This window comes from Lepisosteus platostomus, chromosome 27, assembly GCF_059453375.1.
Source record: "Lepisosteus platostomus isolate fLepPlt1 chromosome 27, fLepPlt1.hap1, whole genome shotgun sequence".
NCBI lineage: Eukaryota > Metazoa > Chordata > Actinopteri > Semionotiformes > Lepisosteidae > Lepisosteus > Lepisosteus platostomus.
In genome coordinates, this window is record NC_142637.1 from 4,878,389 (window position 1) to 4,893,504 (window position 15,116).

Below are 15,116 nucleotides of genomic sequence, written 5' to 3' on the forward strand. Positions count from 1 at the left end.
TTTTTTTTTTAAACTCCAGACACCAATTTGGAATCACCGATCCTGAATGTAATCGGCCTTGTATTTGCACAGACGGGATAAGAGGACCCTGCCCTCCTATAGATACATGCTCTTGCAGACCTCACACTGTGAAAACCACAGTCTCTCACAGCACTGTGCACTCAGTGGTGTCCAGCAGGATGTGCTCCTGGATACTCTGGCCAAGCCAGGCTGATCTGTGCCTTGTGGCAGGGCAGCAATAGTGCTTGGGAAAGCCTAGTGACTATTGTAAAACACACAGTCCCAGTCTGCTGATGCCTTTACCACAAGGCCTAGTCTGCACTCCAGATCAATCTTTCATTGGTTGATGAAACCATTACCGCCATTCATTTCTGCACAAACGCAAAAGCCAAGGAAACTATACCAAGTCAGTAGTTCTAATAATGGTCTTTTCATAGAGGTAACCAAGAAATTAAACTCAGTTCTTCCAAATTGCTTCAAAGTGAAGATAATTATTCACTGCCTGCGTTCCATGGAAATATATATCAATATAATGTACTGTAATTTATCAATATTCCTTAATGATGAAGAACACCTCATACACACATATTGTATTACCAGTAATTAAGTTTGAACTTTATCAGTTAATAACACATTTAACAGTACACATGTAGCCTAGACTTGCACAAGTCCTGGCTTTATTATTAAAAACAAATGTGCCTTCTCCTGGTAAAATGAAAAACATCCCGGCCTTTCTACGATACCACACTTCAAATTTCAAAACACATTAGATCAACGTCCACGATCTGAGTAATTAAAAAAAAATCTATTCCAGCAAAGCCAAAATGTGCTGTTAATGTCCCCGATCAAGAAATATAGTGGAAAATAGAATGGGAAAAAATGCAATGAAGAAAGATTTTTTTTTCCAATGGTTGCCAAGGACCCAGACGAAAGCACTAAACCACAAATTGCAATTGCAGTCCTCCCCAACCACAGGTCCTTGATTAATATATCCTCACTAAAATTAAACACATCCTCAGACACGGCACATTTCCTGGAAGCTCGTGTGCTTCGTCTTTTCTTTCCACGGCGTCTCGTCACTGACGCCCAGGTGGTAAACTCTTGCGATGGCAGGTTGAAACACAGACACGGAGACTGCTAGGACATAGTGGCTCTGGAGGGAAAATACATTTAGGGGCTGATTTAAAGTGCACGTATCTCAACAGGATCAAGTGTCAGAAGAACACCTACGAACGTAAGAAAGATTACAAACGAGAGAAAGCCAGTCAGCACGTCCAGCCTGCTGGGTATTAGTGGCTTGTTGATCAAATGATCTCATTCATCCATTTCTTGAAAAAAGACTTCTAGTGCTGGTATTTTGTTCCATTCTCCTATAGCACCTTGGATAAGGAAACCCCACACTAAACTTTGTTTTTATTGAAGAAACAATTTCCATGTCAAATATGCATGCAATGTTTAGCGTTTTTCCTTCCACCTTCTTCTGCCACAGGTTAACCAGTATTTGCTAAACCTTTCTGACTGTATCTTCTTCTTCTTCTTCTTCACAGCCTTAGTCCCAGACTGTCCTGGGGTCAGCTGCTTTGGTTGCTCTTCTCCACTTGTCTCTGTCGAGCACATCTTCCTCACTCACTTCACATACCTCCATATCTTTTCTCACACAATCTATCCATCTCTTTCTAGGCCTGCCTCTTCCTCTGTTACCTTCCACCTCAAATTCCATTACCCTATTTGTTACTTCCTCAACGTCCCTCCTCATGATATGTCCATACCACCGTAACCTCGCCTCTCGCATCTTCTCAACCACATCCACCACCCTACATCGTCTACGGATTTCTTCATTTCTGATCTTATCCTTCATTGAAATCTGCAGAATCCATCTCAACATCCTCATTTCAGTTCTTCTCATCAAGTTCTCTTCCCTCTTTCCAACTGCCAAGCATTCAGCTCCATATAGTAGTACAGGTCTAATCACAGTCTTGTACATTTTGCACTTTAACTTTCTAGGAATTTTCCTGTCACAGATTATTCCAGTTATTTCTCTCCACTTGTTCCATCCAGCTTTCACTCTTTGTTTTACTGCCTCCAGTGTTTCTCCTCCCTTTACCAGTTTTGATCCAAGGTATTTAAAGCCATCAACTTGTTTCAGTTTTCCTCCATTTGTCTCCTCAACATTGGTCATAGTATCTCCTCTTCTCTCCATTACCATTATTTCAGATTTTTCTGCATTCATTTTCAGTCCACCCTTTTCCAGACTCCTCTGCCATTTGAACACTTTCTCCTGTAGTTCTACTTTTGAATCTGCCATCAGTGCCACATCATCAGCAAAGATGAGTTCCCAAGGCACTTCTGTTCTTACCTCCTCTGTCAGTGTGTCAATAATGTTTATGAAAAGGAAAGGACTTAGTGCTGATCCTTGGTGTACTCCAACTGTGATTTCAAACTCTTTTGTCTCTCCCCGTTGTGTTATCATCTTCGTAGTTGCATCTCTATAGGTTGCTTGAACTAACTTCACCATGCTTTCTGGTACTCCTTTCTGCCTCAAGCACCAATACACCACCTCTCTGGGCACACGGTCATATGCCTTCTCCAAGTCCAGAAAGGCCACATACAGCTTTTTCCCTTTCTCTAGTGTCTTCTCCTGTAACTGTCTCATCACAAAAATGGCATCTGTTGTGCTTTTCCCCGCTGAGAATCCAAATTGTGAGTTGTGGATCCTGACTATCTTCCTGAGTCTCTTGTCCAGAATTTTTTCCAGGATTTTCAATCCATGTTCCAGAAGTTTTATTCCTCTATAGTTTTTACATTCCATTGGGTCTCCTTTCTCCTTGTGGATGGTAACCATGCTGCTTTTTGTCCATTCTTCTGGAATTCTCTCTTCCTTTGCAATATTGTTTAGCAATCTCGTCAGCCACTGAATCCCCTCTTCATCGAGGTTCTTAAAGTGTTCTGCTGCTATTCCTGATGGTCCAGTTGCTTTGCCCACTTTCATTTCAATTTCTTGGATTGATCTGGATAATCTGGGCATTTCTCTCCTAAATGTGCATTGAAGTCTCCTCCAATTACCACCATTTCATTTCCTGGGATTCTGCTAACCACTTCTTCGAGATCTTTCAAGAAGCTATCCTTTTCCTCCTGTGGTCTTCCTACCTGTGGTGCATATACAGAGATGATATTCCATAACCCACTCTCAAAAGTCACCTTTCTGACTGTATATTGAGAGAAAATGCTCTCTTTTCCATCACATAAATCTCATTCATAATATCAGTCCACTGCACAGGTGTTGGAGGCTCTTTAATACCACATTTTCTTGTAACTGCTTTTTTTTACTAGCAGCTAGAAGAATTCCTAATATGTACAGTATCTGTATATTTTACGGTAATATAAACAGTATCTGTATTTTGGTACAATGTTTACAATCTAATCAAGGGTTATGTGTAGAAATCTCCAATAATGCTCTTCATTTTCAGTCTTAAATGTACTTTCACTTTGTTTCTGCTCGTGCCCACAGGTTCATGGTTCACGGCTCGTCCTAAAGATGTCAGTGTCTGAGGATTTTGAGTACTTGCAGCAGGTTCCTTCGTAATCTGTGTTCAACACTGAAAGGACTCAGTTCCTTCAGGCTGTCAGTCTAGGACATTCCCTTAGGACCCAGAATGTATCTGTTAGCTCTTCTTTGGACTGATTCCAGTGCTGCTATATCCTTTTTTCATTCTTTGCTGGTGAAAGGGAGCAGTTTTAAGAAATCCAAAAAAAGCTTCCAAGGATGAATTCCTTCAATAACTGTGTGGAATACTTCTTCACTGCTCATTCTGAAGAATTCTGGAAGCTTGACTTCTTCTGTGGCTATGAGAATTTGGAATGCTAGTTATCAGATTAGAGGTAGAGTAAAGTTAGGTAAACTAGTTTATTGCTCTGATCTCCTAGGACATACACAGCACAACTGCCAACACCACACAGTGTAAGATTCTAATGTTCTTTATCACTTTATCAATAACAAACAAACACCTTTTTTAAATTGTCTGTGCTGTATAAAATCGCTGTTCGTTTGATGTCTATAGAACTAAGCAACTAAAAACAGAGAGTGAAGGATTTTGTCCAAATCCCAAAAAACAGAACGTCTGTACTTACACAAAGTGAAGCCAAGAATTGTACACGCCGGGACATTCCAAAAGAGGATAATTTTCAAATTGATTGGGCCAGATGTTGTTCAAGACGATTTGAGTTTTGTATTTTTGGCATCAAAACGAGAAATTTGTCACCTTTGCAATTGCCTTGCTTGGCTATAAATATGAAGGTTGATACTGGACACTTTGATTGCCTTTTCCCTTGGTGCAGCAGGGCTCTGATTTAAGGATACATGCAGGATTTTTTTCTGTTTCTTATAATAACTAAATTAAACGCTTAAATCCATGAGCTGTAAGAGATAATGTAACACTATTTAGCTTTTCCAAATCACATGCAACATTCTTATTAAACAATCATAAGAGATGCAATTATAGTAGTGTGAGGTAGTAACAAAATGCCTTTTTCCATCATGACTGTTAGTCTTGCTTTGATTTATTCATCCTGATGCCCTATATTACAGTCTCCCCAGGAGGACTTGACCCTTTGCTTTTTCAGTTTAGAGCCAATAGACACATGTTGACAAGGAAGCATAAGTGCAAATGTCTCTTCAAGTCTATCTGTTGTTTAATTAGATGGGATAAAGGTGTTATAAAAGGAATTTGTAGACTTTTTATCCCGTTTCTCAAATCCTAATGCATGACTTTAAATTACACTACTGTATATATAAAGTGTGAAGATTGGCTAATTGCAGATCTCAAGGCTTTGAAGCAGTGTATACCAGTGGCACTCTTTACATTGTGTTGCCACATACATTTACAAAGAATCCCAAGAGTAACACATTTGAAAGCAGTGCAGCAGTAAGACAGAGAACCTTATGAAGACAAAGATCAGCACTGGCAGCAGAATTTGACTCGGTCCATCCATCCTGTAGTGCTGCAGTGGGTCATTCATGTAGAGCCACTGTGCTCAGGAGGCCAGGGATCTGTGGAGTGCTTCCAGAATCCCAGTGGCAGTGACTGATAACCAAGTGTTCTGAGCCCCCTCCGAATCACTACTATTGTATTAACATGAGAACCTCTTCCAGTCCCATCCCAAATATGGACTTTACAAGCTATATAAATGATTTCCAACATTTAACACTCCCACACAAAAGGGATTATAGCCAGAATCAAGTTACAGCAACTTATCGTGAACAGTACCTCTGAAATCCTTTTTTTAAACAAATGTAAAATTTCACATACTGCTTAGGGCTCATGGACAAACCTTCTCCAGAGGTGATTTCAGCAGGGTGTCTATTGCTCTGCAAGCCCTGCATGCTGGGTGTTTATTTAGAGGATGAGTAATGAGATTACAGAGCTGGCTACCATTAGTCTCCCAATATTACACATACAAGCATGCTTAAATCATACGACTTTCAGGACTGACTGGAAGCTTTGTTTTGCTCAGAATAGTTTCCGCACAGGAATCACTATTTATGCATCAGCAGTATGCTTACACTAGCTGCTTCTGTCACATCATTTAAAATCAGTTGCTAACAAAGAACAATGAAAAGAAAAACCCACATATTCTTAAGCAGGGTCATGTTACATCGAAGGAAAGTTAAAATCAGAGCATGTCCGGGATGTGGTGTGTTGCTTTTCTGAAATGCCAGGTCTACCTGACTTTACCATATCCGACATTACATACTGTAGGTGTGACCTTGCTAGTTGTCTGGTTTTCATGCCGTTTTGGCAAATGGCCTGTTTTATGTTGTTATTAGCAGTTTTGTTGTACTCCAATAACATTTGCACCAACACCACTTCTTCCATGTGGCCTGCATGTTCCTGAAATATTTCCAAAAAACTATTCGTAATTAAAAAAAAAACTAATGCAGAGCTTTTATATCACCACCTACAGACAGAGATACCTGCACAGATAAAGGGGAGGGTTATTTTCTGGGTTTTAGATTATGCAAAGTGAAGCATAATTTCAGCAAGTACGGCTTTTTTGAAGACAGACATCTCAAATGCCAAGGTAATCTACCATGTAATATGAAAAGCAATAAAGATATATGCAAACATAAATGTAAGTAATAGATTTCAGAGAATACAATGTGCTTTAAGGAGCAAGAAGGTGACTAGTTAACTGCTGGAATTAAAATTCTAGTAAGTATTTAACACCTGCGCTGAGTCAGGCCAGTTCTTCCCTGAAAGGTGTGTCTGAGATCTGAGGCAATGCGCCACAGAATACCCCCCTGCCTAAGTGATAGGGCTGTACTGTTTGATCAGAGATGTTTTAACTGCACCATTGAAAAAAGGAAATGTAAGCCATATGCTTCATCACTGGGCCACATTTTATAAGAGAGCCCTGCATTCACTCTACCTCCCACTTTTCGCACTCAGAAAGAAACGATTTTGCTCAATAACCCAGAGGTCCCATATATTCAAACAGCAAGCACTGCCTTCTATTATCAAAAATAAACCTGAAATGAAAAACACCCACCTCATTAAAATGTCCAGTTCTGTTTGCACAGCTCAAAACAAAAGTGTACATGAATTCCTGTTCTGTACAGTATGTGTAGTGCAGATGCCTGTAAAACAGCCTTTGAAATGACATCTGGCATACAGTAATTTTGCTGAGGAACAACAACCCTAAGGCTTTTCTGTTAAGAATGAAAACCTAAGGCATCTCCACCCTTAACTTACTGACATGTAGAAATCCGGGTCTTCCAAAAATGTCCTTAAAAGAGGGTTAAACCCCTGAATACAGATATAAAATTCCCTGGGCACATTGACTAATCCTGAGACACTCCCATCATGGTTTTACTATTTTTCTTTAAAAACCGGTTCTTTTTCTGTCTTGTGCTTTGTGTAACCCTGAAAAAAAATGGATTTTAAAAGACATCCCTTTGATATTTGCTGCACATAAAGGGCAGCTATTTGTAGTCAGGTGGTGTGCTCAGAACATTGTTTTGCTTTTGATATTTGCCGACTGCAGTGTTTTCAAACATTGCAGGTGAGCTCATCATGTGATGAGTTGTGCTTAAACATGTGTAGACATCAGCACATATCAAGAAAGTACTTTATAAAGCGGAGGTCTATCCTGCCTTGCAGCAATTACTTGCCGAGAGAGGCTCCAGCTCACCTGCAACCATGAATTGCAAGAAACGGTGAAGAAAATGGATTATTGGATAGATAAATAGAAGCATCATACAAACTAGCAACTAAATATTAAAGAACTGTTCTACAAACTGCTAATTTTCTTGATAATCAAGATCTCACACTGTATATTCAAATTAGCTGACTCATGCTAGTTTTTGCTAAATGTTTTCCACCTGCCCATGTTTTCACAAGTAGTTTTACAGTTAATAGTTTTTCATGGGGTGGAGTATTCCCATATTAAAATGTTAAATAAGCTTTATCGTTAATAGAATGTCTCTAATGTGAAATGTTCTGAATCTATACCAAACTGTTAGTACTCCAGCCTATGAAAGGCTAGTACATTCCAAAACTGAGATCCTCCAAGCTGAGAGATCAGTGAGAGAGCAAAGCCATGCTGAGCAACAGCCTTGACATTTCAGCAGAAACCCTCTTGATTGCTGGGTTTGCTGGACCGAAACAGTACTGACATAAAACTCAAATGAAAATGACCAGCCCTAACCAGCCGAACCAGATCGTAGGAAACACTAAAAGTTTTTTGGAAAATCTTTGGATATCCTGTAGCCTCTCACACATACAGAAGCCTGGTTACTAACGACTAGGGCAGGTAAATCACGTACTGTCAGGACAGGTGTACAGCTGGTTAAGCCTCGAGATTCTGACTCTGTCCCACCTGGCCACATACGAGATCAGAAATGGTACTGTGCTTGAGTCTAGGATGAGGGATGTACTGTTCACTAGAGTGGATCTCACTTAACTCACAGCCTGTAGACAAGCCATAGCTGTCTTTCTGGGTTTTTGCCATTTTTAGACATTTAGATGCACTTAAAAATTGCCAGAAACTGTGGATTAAACCTGTCTGAGATCGTATAAATGTTACGCATGCTATCGTTAGCAAAAACCTTTTGTTTTTTTGCCGTCGTCATGCTCACCACTGCAATTGAACTCGGCTTTCACTGTGGTTCTGTAACAAATACTGTAATTAGATAAGAGCATTTTGGGCTGAGGAAAGATGCTGCGCAAAGGTCAAATTAATGGGTTTCACTGATTTACTGCAAATCCAGGCATCACCCTATCGATTTCAGTAATTGTGCAATTTTCTGCCTTGGCTCTGCCTCAGTTTACCCCAAATGGACCTTCAGTCCCGGTTATAAATAGCACTGGGAGAACAGGGTTTAAAGAACGTTTACCACATGCCCGGGGAAGTGATTCACCTGGAAACAATTCTATTACACCAACCAACAGAACACTAAAGAGCTGAGGTGTTGGGAGTCATTGTTGAATTTATCTGTGTGTGAGTGGACATTATTGTTATTATGAAAAAAAAAATACATCTTTCTCTTTTAGGAGCGGTTGCATAATTGAGAACACTTGTAGTCAAATTACGGAAACAACCACAAAACAATTATCCAAAGGGATTAGCCACAACCTGAAATGCCCAAAGCTGAAAGGATGTGTTTGTTTATCTGCGCGGAGCCACACAACACTTCTCCCTGTTAGTAAGAGTTACCAGGAAATTCCGAGTGCCAATGAAATTCCAGCAGACTCCTGCAGCAGTTTCTTCACTGTGAAATTCACTGTGTACACTGTAGCTCCTTTATCTTCTTCTCCTTCTATCAGTTTCCACAGCTGGGTCCCTCCTCCTCCTCTGTTTCCAATTACCTTTTGGCATTGGAAGTTTTAGCAATCTGCCCGTTTCTAAGAACAAGCCTCTTTTTCTCACACCTTGCAGAAGAACTTGTTTTCCAGTAAGTAAAGTAGTTGCAACATATTGTGTTGCCCAGTATTAATTTAACAAAGACAATGACTTGATGCCAAAACTTAATTTATACCCCACATGGAGACCTGGCTGAACATATATAATTCTCCAGAATGAGCTGCAGTCTCGTACATTTTACATGCAGGACCAGTTGGCAATTGGAGAACGAAATTTAAGATAATTCTCCCACCCATCCGTTACAAGAATGCTATTTATTTTGGTGAAGGTTAAGGCCACCCCCGATGCACAGGACTGCAAGGCAGGGCTACATCCTAAGCATGGGGGTTTAAATTGTAACTGTGCTTCAAATAAAGGTTCATTCAGCAAGCGAGATCCAAAGCCCATTTATTGTTACATGTATTTTCTTAGTAAACATTGCCTCTCCATGCACATACAACATCCATGAGATCTTACCAAGACCTCTCAGACTGTGTCCCAGACTCAGCTTTCTGCTGTCCCCTGGGTCATGCCAGCTTTCTTTAGTTCTTCTATTGTGTGACACATTCTGCTTCTGGCTCACCTTAAACTGTTTGCTGAAAGCTGTTCATCCTAAGTCAAACTGTTTAACAGAGCTGGGCTATTTGTTGGAGTTCAGCTTTATGACATGTCAGAACACCTCTCCATACAGAAGGGTGGCAAGCACATGACTTCTCTAAATTTGGGGGCTTTGCCTTTAGGTTTTAGATTGAAGATCCCCGCAAAGATCTCAATTTGTTAAGGCCAGTAGGGCACATAGTGTATTACAGTACAGAAAGAAATTAAGGAAAGTCCAAACGATCTAGAAATGATCCGACACGAAACGTACTGGTCATCTCTGTAGTGTGCTACAGTATAAAAGGCAAGGAGCTGTTTACCTTCCTGCCTGGGTTGTAGATTGTTCCTTCCAGGCAACATTAAGAAGAAGGCCATCGGCCAAATCCTGGAAGTGAAGCCAAGAAATCATGGCAAGAGCTTCTAATAAATCACTGATAAATCAAGTCCCCTTCTTTCCTAAAGTATGATGATTTTGATAAACATTAAGAAAGAACAATAAGGTTCACTGAGTTAATTTCAAACACATGCTATGATGCATCATAGCTGCTGTTAAGGAAACAGTACACCGTGATTTCCCTCAGTTCCTTCAACAACTTATTTGATTATCGCCCAGCCCCCACGACCCCAGGAGGAACGAAACAGACATGGAATCCATTTTCAAAACTGAGCAAAAGTGAGGCAGAAGACTGCTGTGTCAAACTGCTTCTCACTTCTTGCAGCCTGCAGGGATAAAAAAAAAAAACTCTCCCACACAGCACAGCCACCAGTGTCGCCGAGTAGCTCCCCTCCACTGGGATTCCTCTGTACTGTAGGTGCAAAGTGACCTCATGCAATACAGACACAGAGTTTCCATGAGAGAAACTGGGACGATGCAAAACAACGTGAAGACTTTTAATTCTTCAAAATTTAAATTAAATGATTGGCTTACCATGAACTTGATTATCACTGAATCTATAATCACTCTGTTTACTGGATGGATTATCACAGGTCCTTGACATGAGAAGCTCAGGGATGGATCTCACCTTTTAGAATTACATTCAATTTTACAGGTCATTAAGTGTCATGATAAAAGGCCAAAGCATTCCTTAACGTCACTGTAAAAACAACCTTCCTTCAGCCAGATGAACAGCTTGAATTTGGAGTTGATTATATAAGTCTGTGGAGAAGACAGTCTCTCGTTTTTCAACAATTATGGGTTTTCGACCAATCACCAAATGCCTAGGCCAAACAACTTTGTGAACACATTCACTAATACAAGGTCTGTCTGAAACTTCCAAACCTTTAATAACAGCAGCTCCTGGACCTCAATACAGATACTGTACACTCTGTGAAACGCAGAGAGATGTGCCACTCATGAAAGAGTGTCATTGTCAGACCCGGTGAGCTAATAGAAATCATTCTGCTCCCAATCAATTTCAGAAGCCATCTGGATTTTAAACATTAATCTTCTAGACTTTTGCTTTCCAATGTTCATTGAGCTGAACCAGCAGCAACAGGAAACATGAGCACAGCAAGTCCATGCTGACGTATGGCACGTGTCTCAGAGCAGGGAGCCAGCCTGCAGCACTCTGTGTGCACCGAGCTAGCCTCGCACACAGGGAGAATTTGAATGGAGCCCAGGATACAGCCAGACTTATTGCAAGTGACGCCTAACATATCTCCCATTGCTCTTTCAAATTGCATTGATGGTTTACAGTGAGCTGGCCAACACAATGTTCTCTTCTGTGCTGGCACGAGTCTGATATTCCTTAACTTTCGTTAACAAGTGCAAACTGGGTGTTTTGCTCCTCAACCACGTGTGGTTTACAAATTAAGAGCCAGGTACTCTCCTAGACATCTGGTCTTGCTTTTCTGGCATGATGCTTGCCAGATCTGACATGCAGACTTGGTTGTTTGCAGAAACTTTGAACCGGTGGGGTAAATTATAAGGCAGTCTGAGCTCTTTGGCACAGGAAGGTACAACCTGTTGTTGTACACTGTAGTAGACAATTGACAGAAAAACAACTTCTTTATTTTTCCACAGATTTGACAATCATGAGTTTCAGTTCATGACATCCACTGCACCCTAAGTGCAAACAATAAGCTACACAAAAACTATAGAAATGTTCATATAATTACATAATGATGTGATTAGTGATTTTTTTTTTACTTGATGAAATCCTTATTTCGGAAACATAAATACCGCTTGACTTCAATCAGACAACTTGGGATTTTGTGCAGTTATCAGCTGTTGTGTTTTGTATTTTTGTTCTCTGCTGCCTTTAGATCCTTGATATAACAACAGAACTGATTTTTCATTAACAAAACACCGCTGGTGAACTGAGGAGTGCATTTCCTCCGTAGTCCCCACGTTATTTAGCAATTCCCAGCCCGGGGTGTGAGAGAGGGAGACTGAGCAATGCAAGATCCCCTCCCACAGCCCTTCAGTACATCTTTTGTTGTACAGCCATGTACATACAGTACTGGGTGGGTCAAAAGTCGTTTAGCAATTTTTATTTTTACAGCAGCAAATTCTCCAAACTGCTCGCCTTTGTTATTTCATGAGCAAATCTCTGTGTGCATAAACATTTCACTCTGACTCTCCTTTTCCTTCTTCCTCTGACATAATCCCCTGCACACAATAGCTATCATGTGTGTCATTGAGAGAGAGCGATGGGTTTGTATTGCGCAGGGCTCGTCTTTTCGATGACTCCTAATGACATATTTCCAAATCCCCCGGCCGGCTTCCACCTGAGTGCTTGGTGTCATGTTAGATTGCACAGAGAATGAGCTGCTGTTGGGGCTTCCTGGGTGACTGTGAGGCTAAGAGCAATGCAGCCCTGGACTTCCCAGTTCAGAAGTGCTGCAGCCTAGGAGGATTAAGAGACACTGAGAGGAGATTAAGGGAAGTTTAGAGAAGAAGAACTCCTGTTCCTGGAGGCGTGCAGAAATGTCACACTGGTGACACAAATTAGTGCAGAAATGTCTTCCAATAATATTACTGTATAAGACAGTCATTCCTAAAAGTTAAGGAGGAGAGGAATGGTGAAGAAGGGAAGTATTTATCTCTTAGATACCCAATGACCTCTTCATATCTGCTTGGCAAGTCCTCATTTTCATTATTTCTCTAACCAAGAACCCCCGGTGAAGCTCTCCATCGCTAGAGGGACATTGAAATACAAGCAAATAGGAGCAAGAGACCCAGCAGAAGCAGCCCCACAAAAACTTTTAAACTGGTTGCAAGTGGAGGGTGACCGGACTTGATAGCCAGGTCTGCTGGGCTCGGTAGCTTTGTGCGGCGCACGTCTGCAGGTGAGAAAGAGATTTGGGGAACGTGAAACCGCTGGATGCTCACTTCCTCCTGGGTCCTCCCTGGCGTGGGCCGTAGCCCAGCCCAGCAGAGTGACTCACTAGAGGCGGGACGTCTTCTTTCATTTCCTGTGCATTCAGGCATGCAGCTTCGCTTCTATTCATAGAAAAAGATGGAAATACATTTCCAACAAAGAAACAAGTCAATATTCTTTCATGGACGAAGCCTTTATCCGAGTATAGCCAGAGGGTGTATTTCTGTGCTTGGTTTCTGAATGAAATGTGAACAAGGTGCCTTCTGCTTCGAGTACTTGCATTGTATGTGCCTGTTGCTCTCCTTCCCAAAGTAAAAATATGCTGTGTTTAGCTTTGTATTGATATGCCAAGGATCTGATCAGGATTAAATGCACTCTACGTTCTGGCCTTGACAAGGAACCCATTCTAATTAACTTTGACAGGTTACTGAATCGTGCCTGCTTGGAAGTTTAGAGAAACGCGTGACATGAGAATCATTCCAAACGCAGATGGAAAGCACACACATAAAAAGGCAAGATTTGCCAAAAAAGTAATTGTTTTGGATGATGAGGACTTTCAGCGCAGCACTCGACTATGAAAAAAACAATTAAAATTTGTATTTAAAAATGAAACGAAGGTTGGAATTTCAGTAAAAGGCAATTGATCTGTACATACGAAGTGACACCCTTCAGACGTAGCTGTTAACACTTTCCCCTTTAAAATGTCAAAGGCGCCCTATTGGAAGGAAGGTGGTGGGTTCGAGTCCCTTCTGTAGACGCTGCTGTCATACCCAGCGGTGCTTTAACCCCTTTATTCCAAACCATTCAACCGTACATACAAGTACCAGCATTGCTTGAGGCTTCTCTATGACAACAGTGTTCCATCCAGGTGAGGTTAACAGGCTGTCAGTCTGCTTGATGCTACAGAAACGGAGATAAGTTTCAGCCTGATGCGCATCTAAGCCCATACACATGACAGCTTTGCTAATTTTGAACAAGGATGTAATGTTTGTGAATTATCTCACACACTTGCACTCATGTTTTAATGTTCTTCCTAAAGCAGACCAGCACAAACAGTAAGAAACACGTCACCACCATTTCCCTTCATTGGGTTTTACTCCAGATTGCAAATGTCCATGGAAAAGACAATGGTAATGCTTTGTGAGCTCTTATTTTGTAAAGTTTTAGTTGTAATATTTGGCAGAAAGGATGTTCTGTATACCAACATGCTGCATCATGTTAACTCATTTGTTCCCATTTTAACATGTAAACATAAAAGTTTAACTGCTTAAAAATAGAAAATGGCTTTGAACTGACAACAGCAGAGGTAGTTCTTAACATTATAAAACCTATTTTATCACTTGTGCTATGTGCATACATGGCTTATTACATCAGCTGTGCTTTTATTGGGCTCTGCAGTGCTCTAACTTTGTTCAGAGATTGTTGGACTTTGCCGGAAACCCAGATCTAACAGGTGACTAATATGAAAGGGCTTTAAACTGAACAAAAATGTGTCAGTGAAAATATGAGAAGGACTGAAGAGTTAGGAATTGAATATTTGATCATTTAATATACATTCGGCTGTTAGTTACACTTACTCCACTTTTAAAACACAATGTAAAGGATGAAACATTTATCACATTACTGAAATGCAGCTTCAAAGTTAGAATCAGAGTCACACCTTACACAAAGTAGGGTGTTTCTGAAGTCTTTGTTGTGAGATCCCTACACTCAGCAATGACACTGCACACCCAGTAGGTAAGACCAGAGCTGGTGGGAGCCTAGGAGGCTAACCACAGAGGTGGAGTGCTATAAGGATGACCTTTACAGAGCAGCACAAAAGACCTGGACCTTTGAGGTTACCTCAATAGCAAAGGAATTCCTTTTTTATCCAGTTTTCTTTACTTTACAGATTAACCCATGACTGCGATTACTACTTTACAAGATGATTAACTCTACTCCAACTTTTGCCATTTAAAAGGAACCGGGGCTACAATGTAGCGATGCACTGCCATGCTGCACATGCATGTAATTTACTTTAGAAACTGTGTGGAGGCACTGGAGCTTCAGTGAAACGGTGTAAACTTAACTGTCGTCAGCACATCACATTACATTTTTAAGAGTCTCCTCAACCGATTCTCAAATGCGACTCCACCTTTTTCACAAATGAGGCCTTTACCATAAAAGCCAGCTGTACTGTAAAATACTGATGGGTACGATCCTCTCATGAAGTGTGAAAACAATCATTTGACTTTGAACTTTGAATGGTTAGATCGTCTGGCAGGCACACGTACAGTGTACACCAGTGTGCCCTTATGT

General features: G+C 40.9%; 1 long non-coding RNA gene across 3 annotated transcripts in view; it reads right to left on the reverse strand.

Annotated features, from left to right (window-relative positions):
- Nucleotides 1–15,116, reverse strand: part of LOC148639091 (uncharacterized) — a 104,552-nt gene that overhangs the window by 25,129 nt on the left and 64,307 nt on the right. The window lies entirely within an intron of this gene.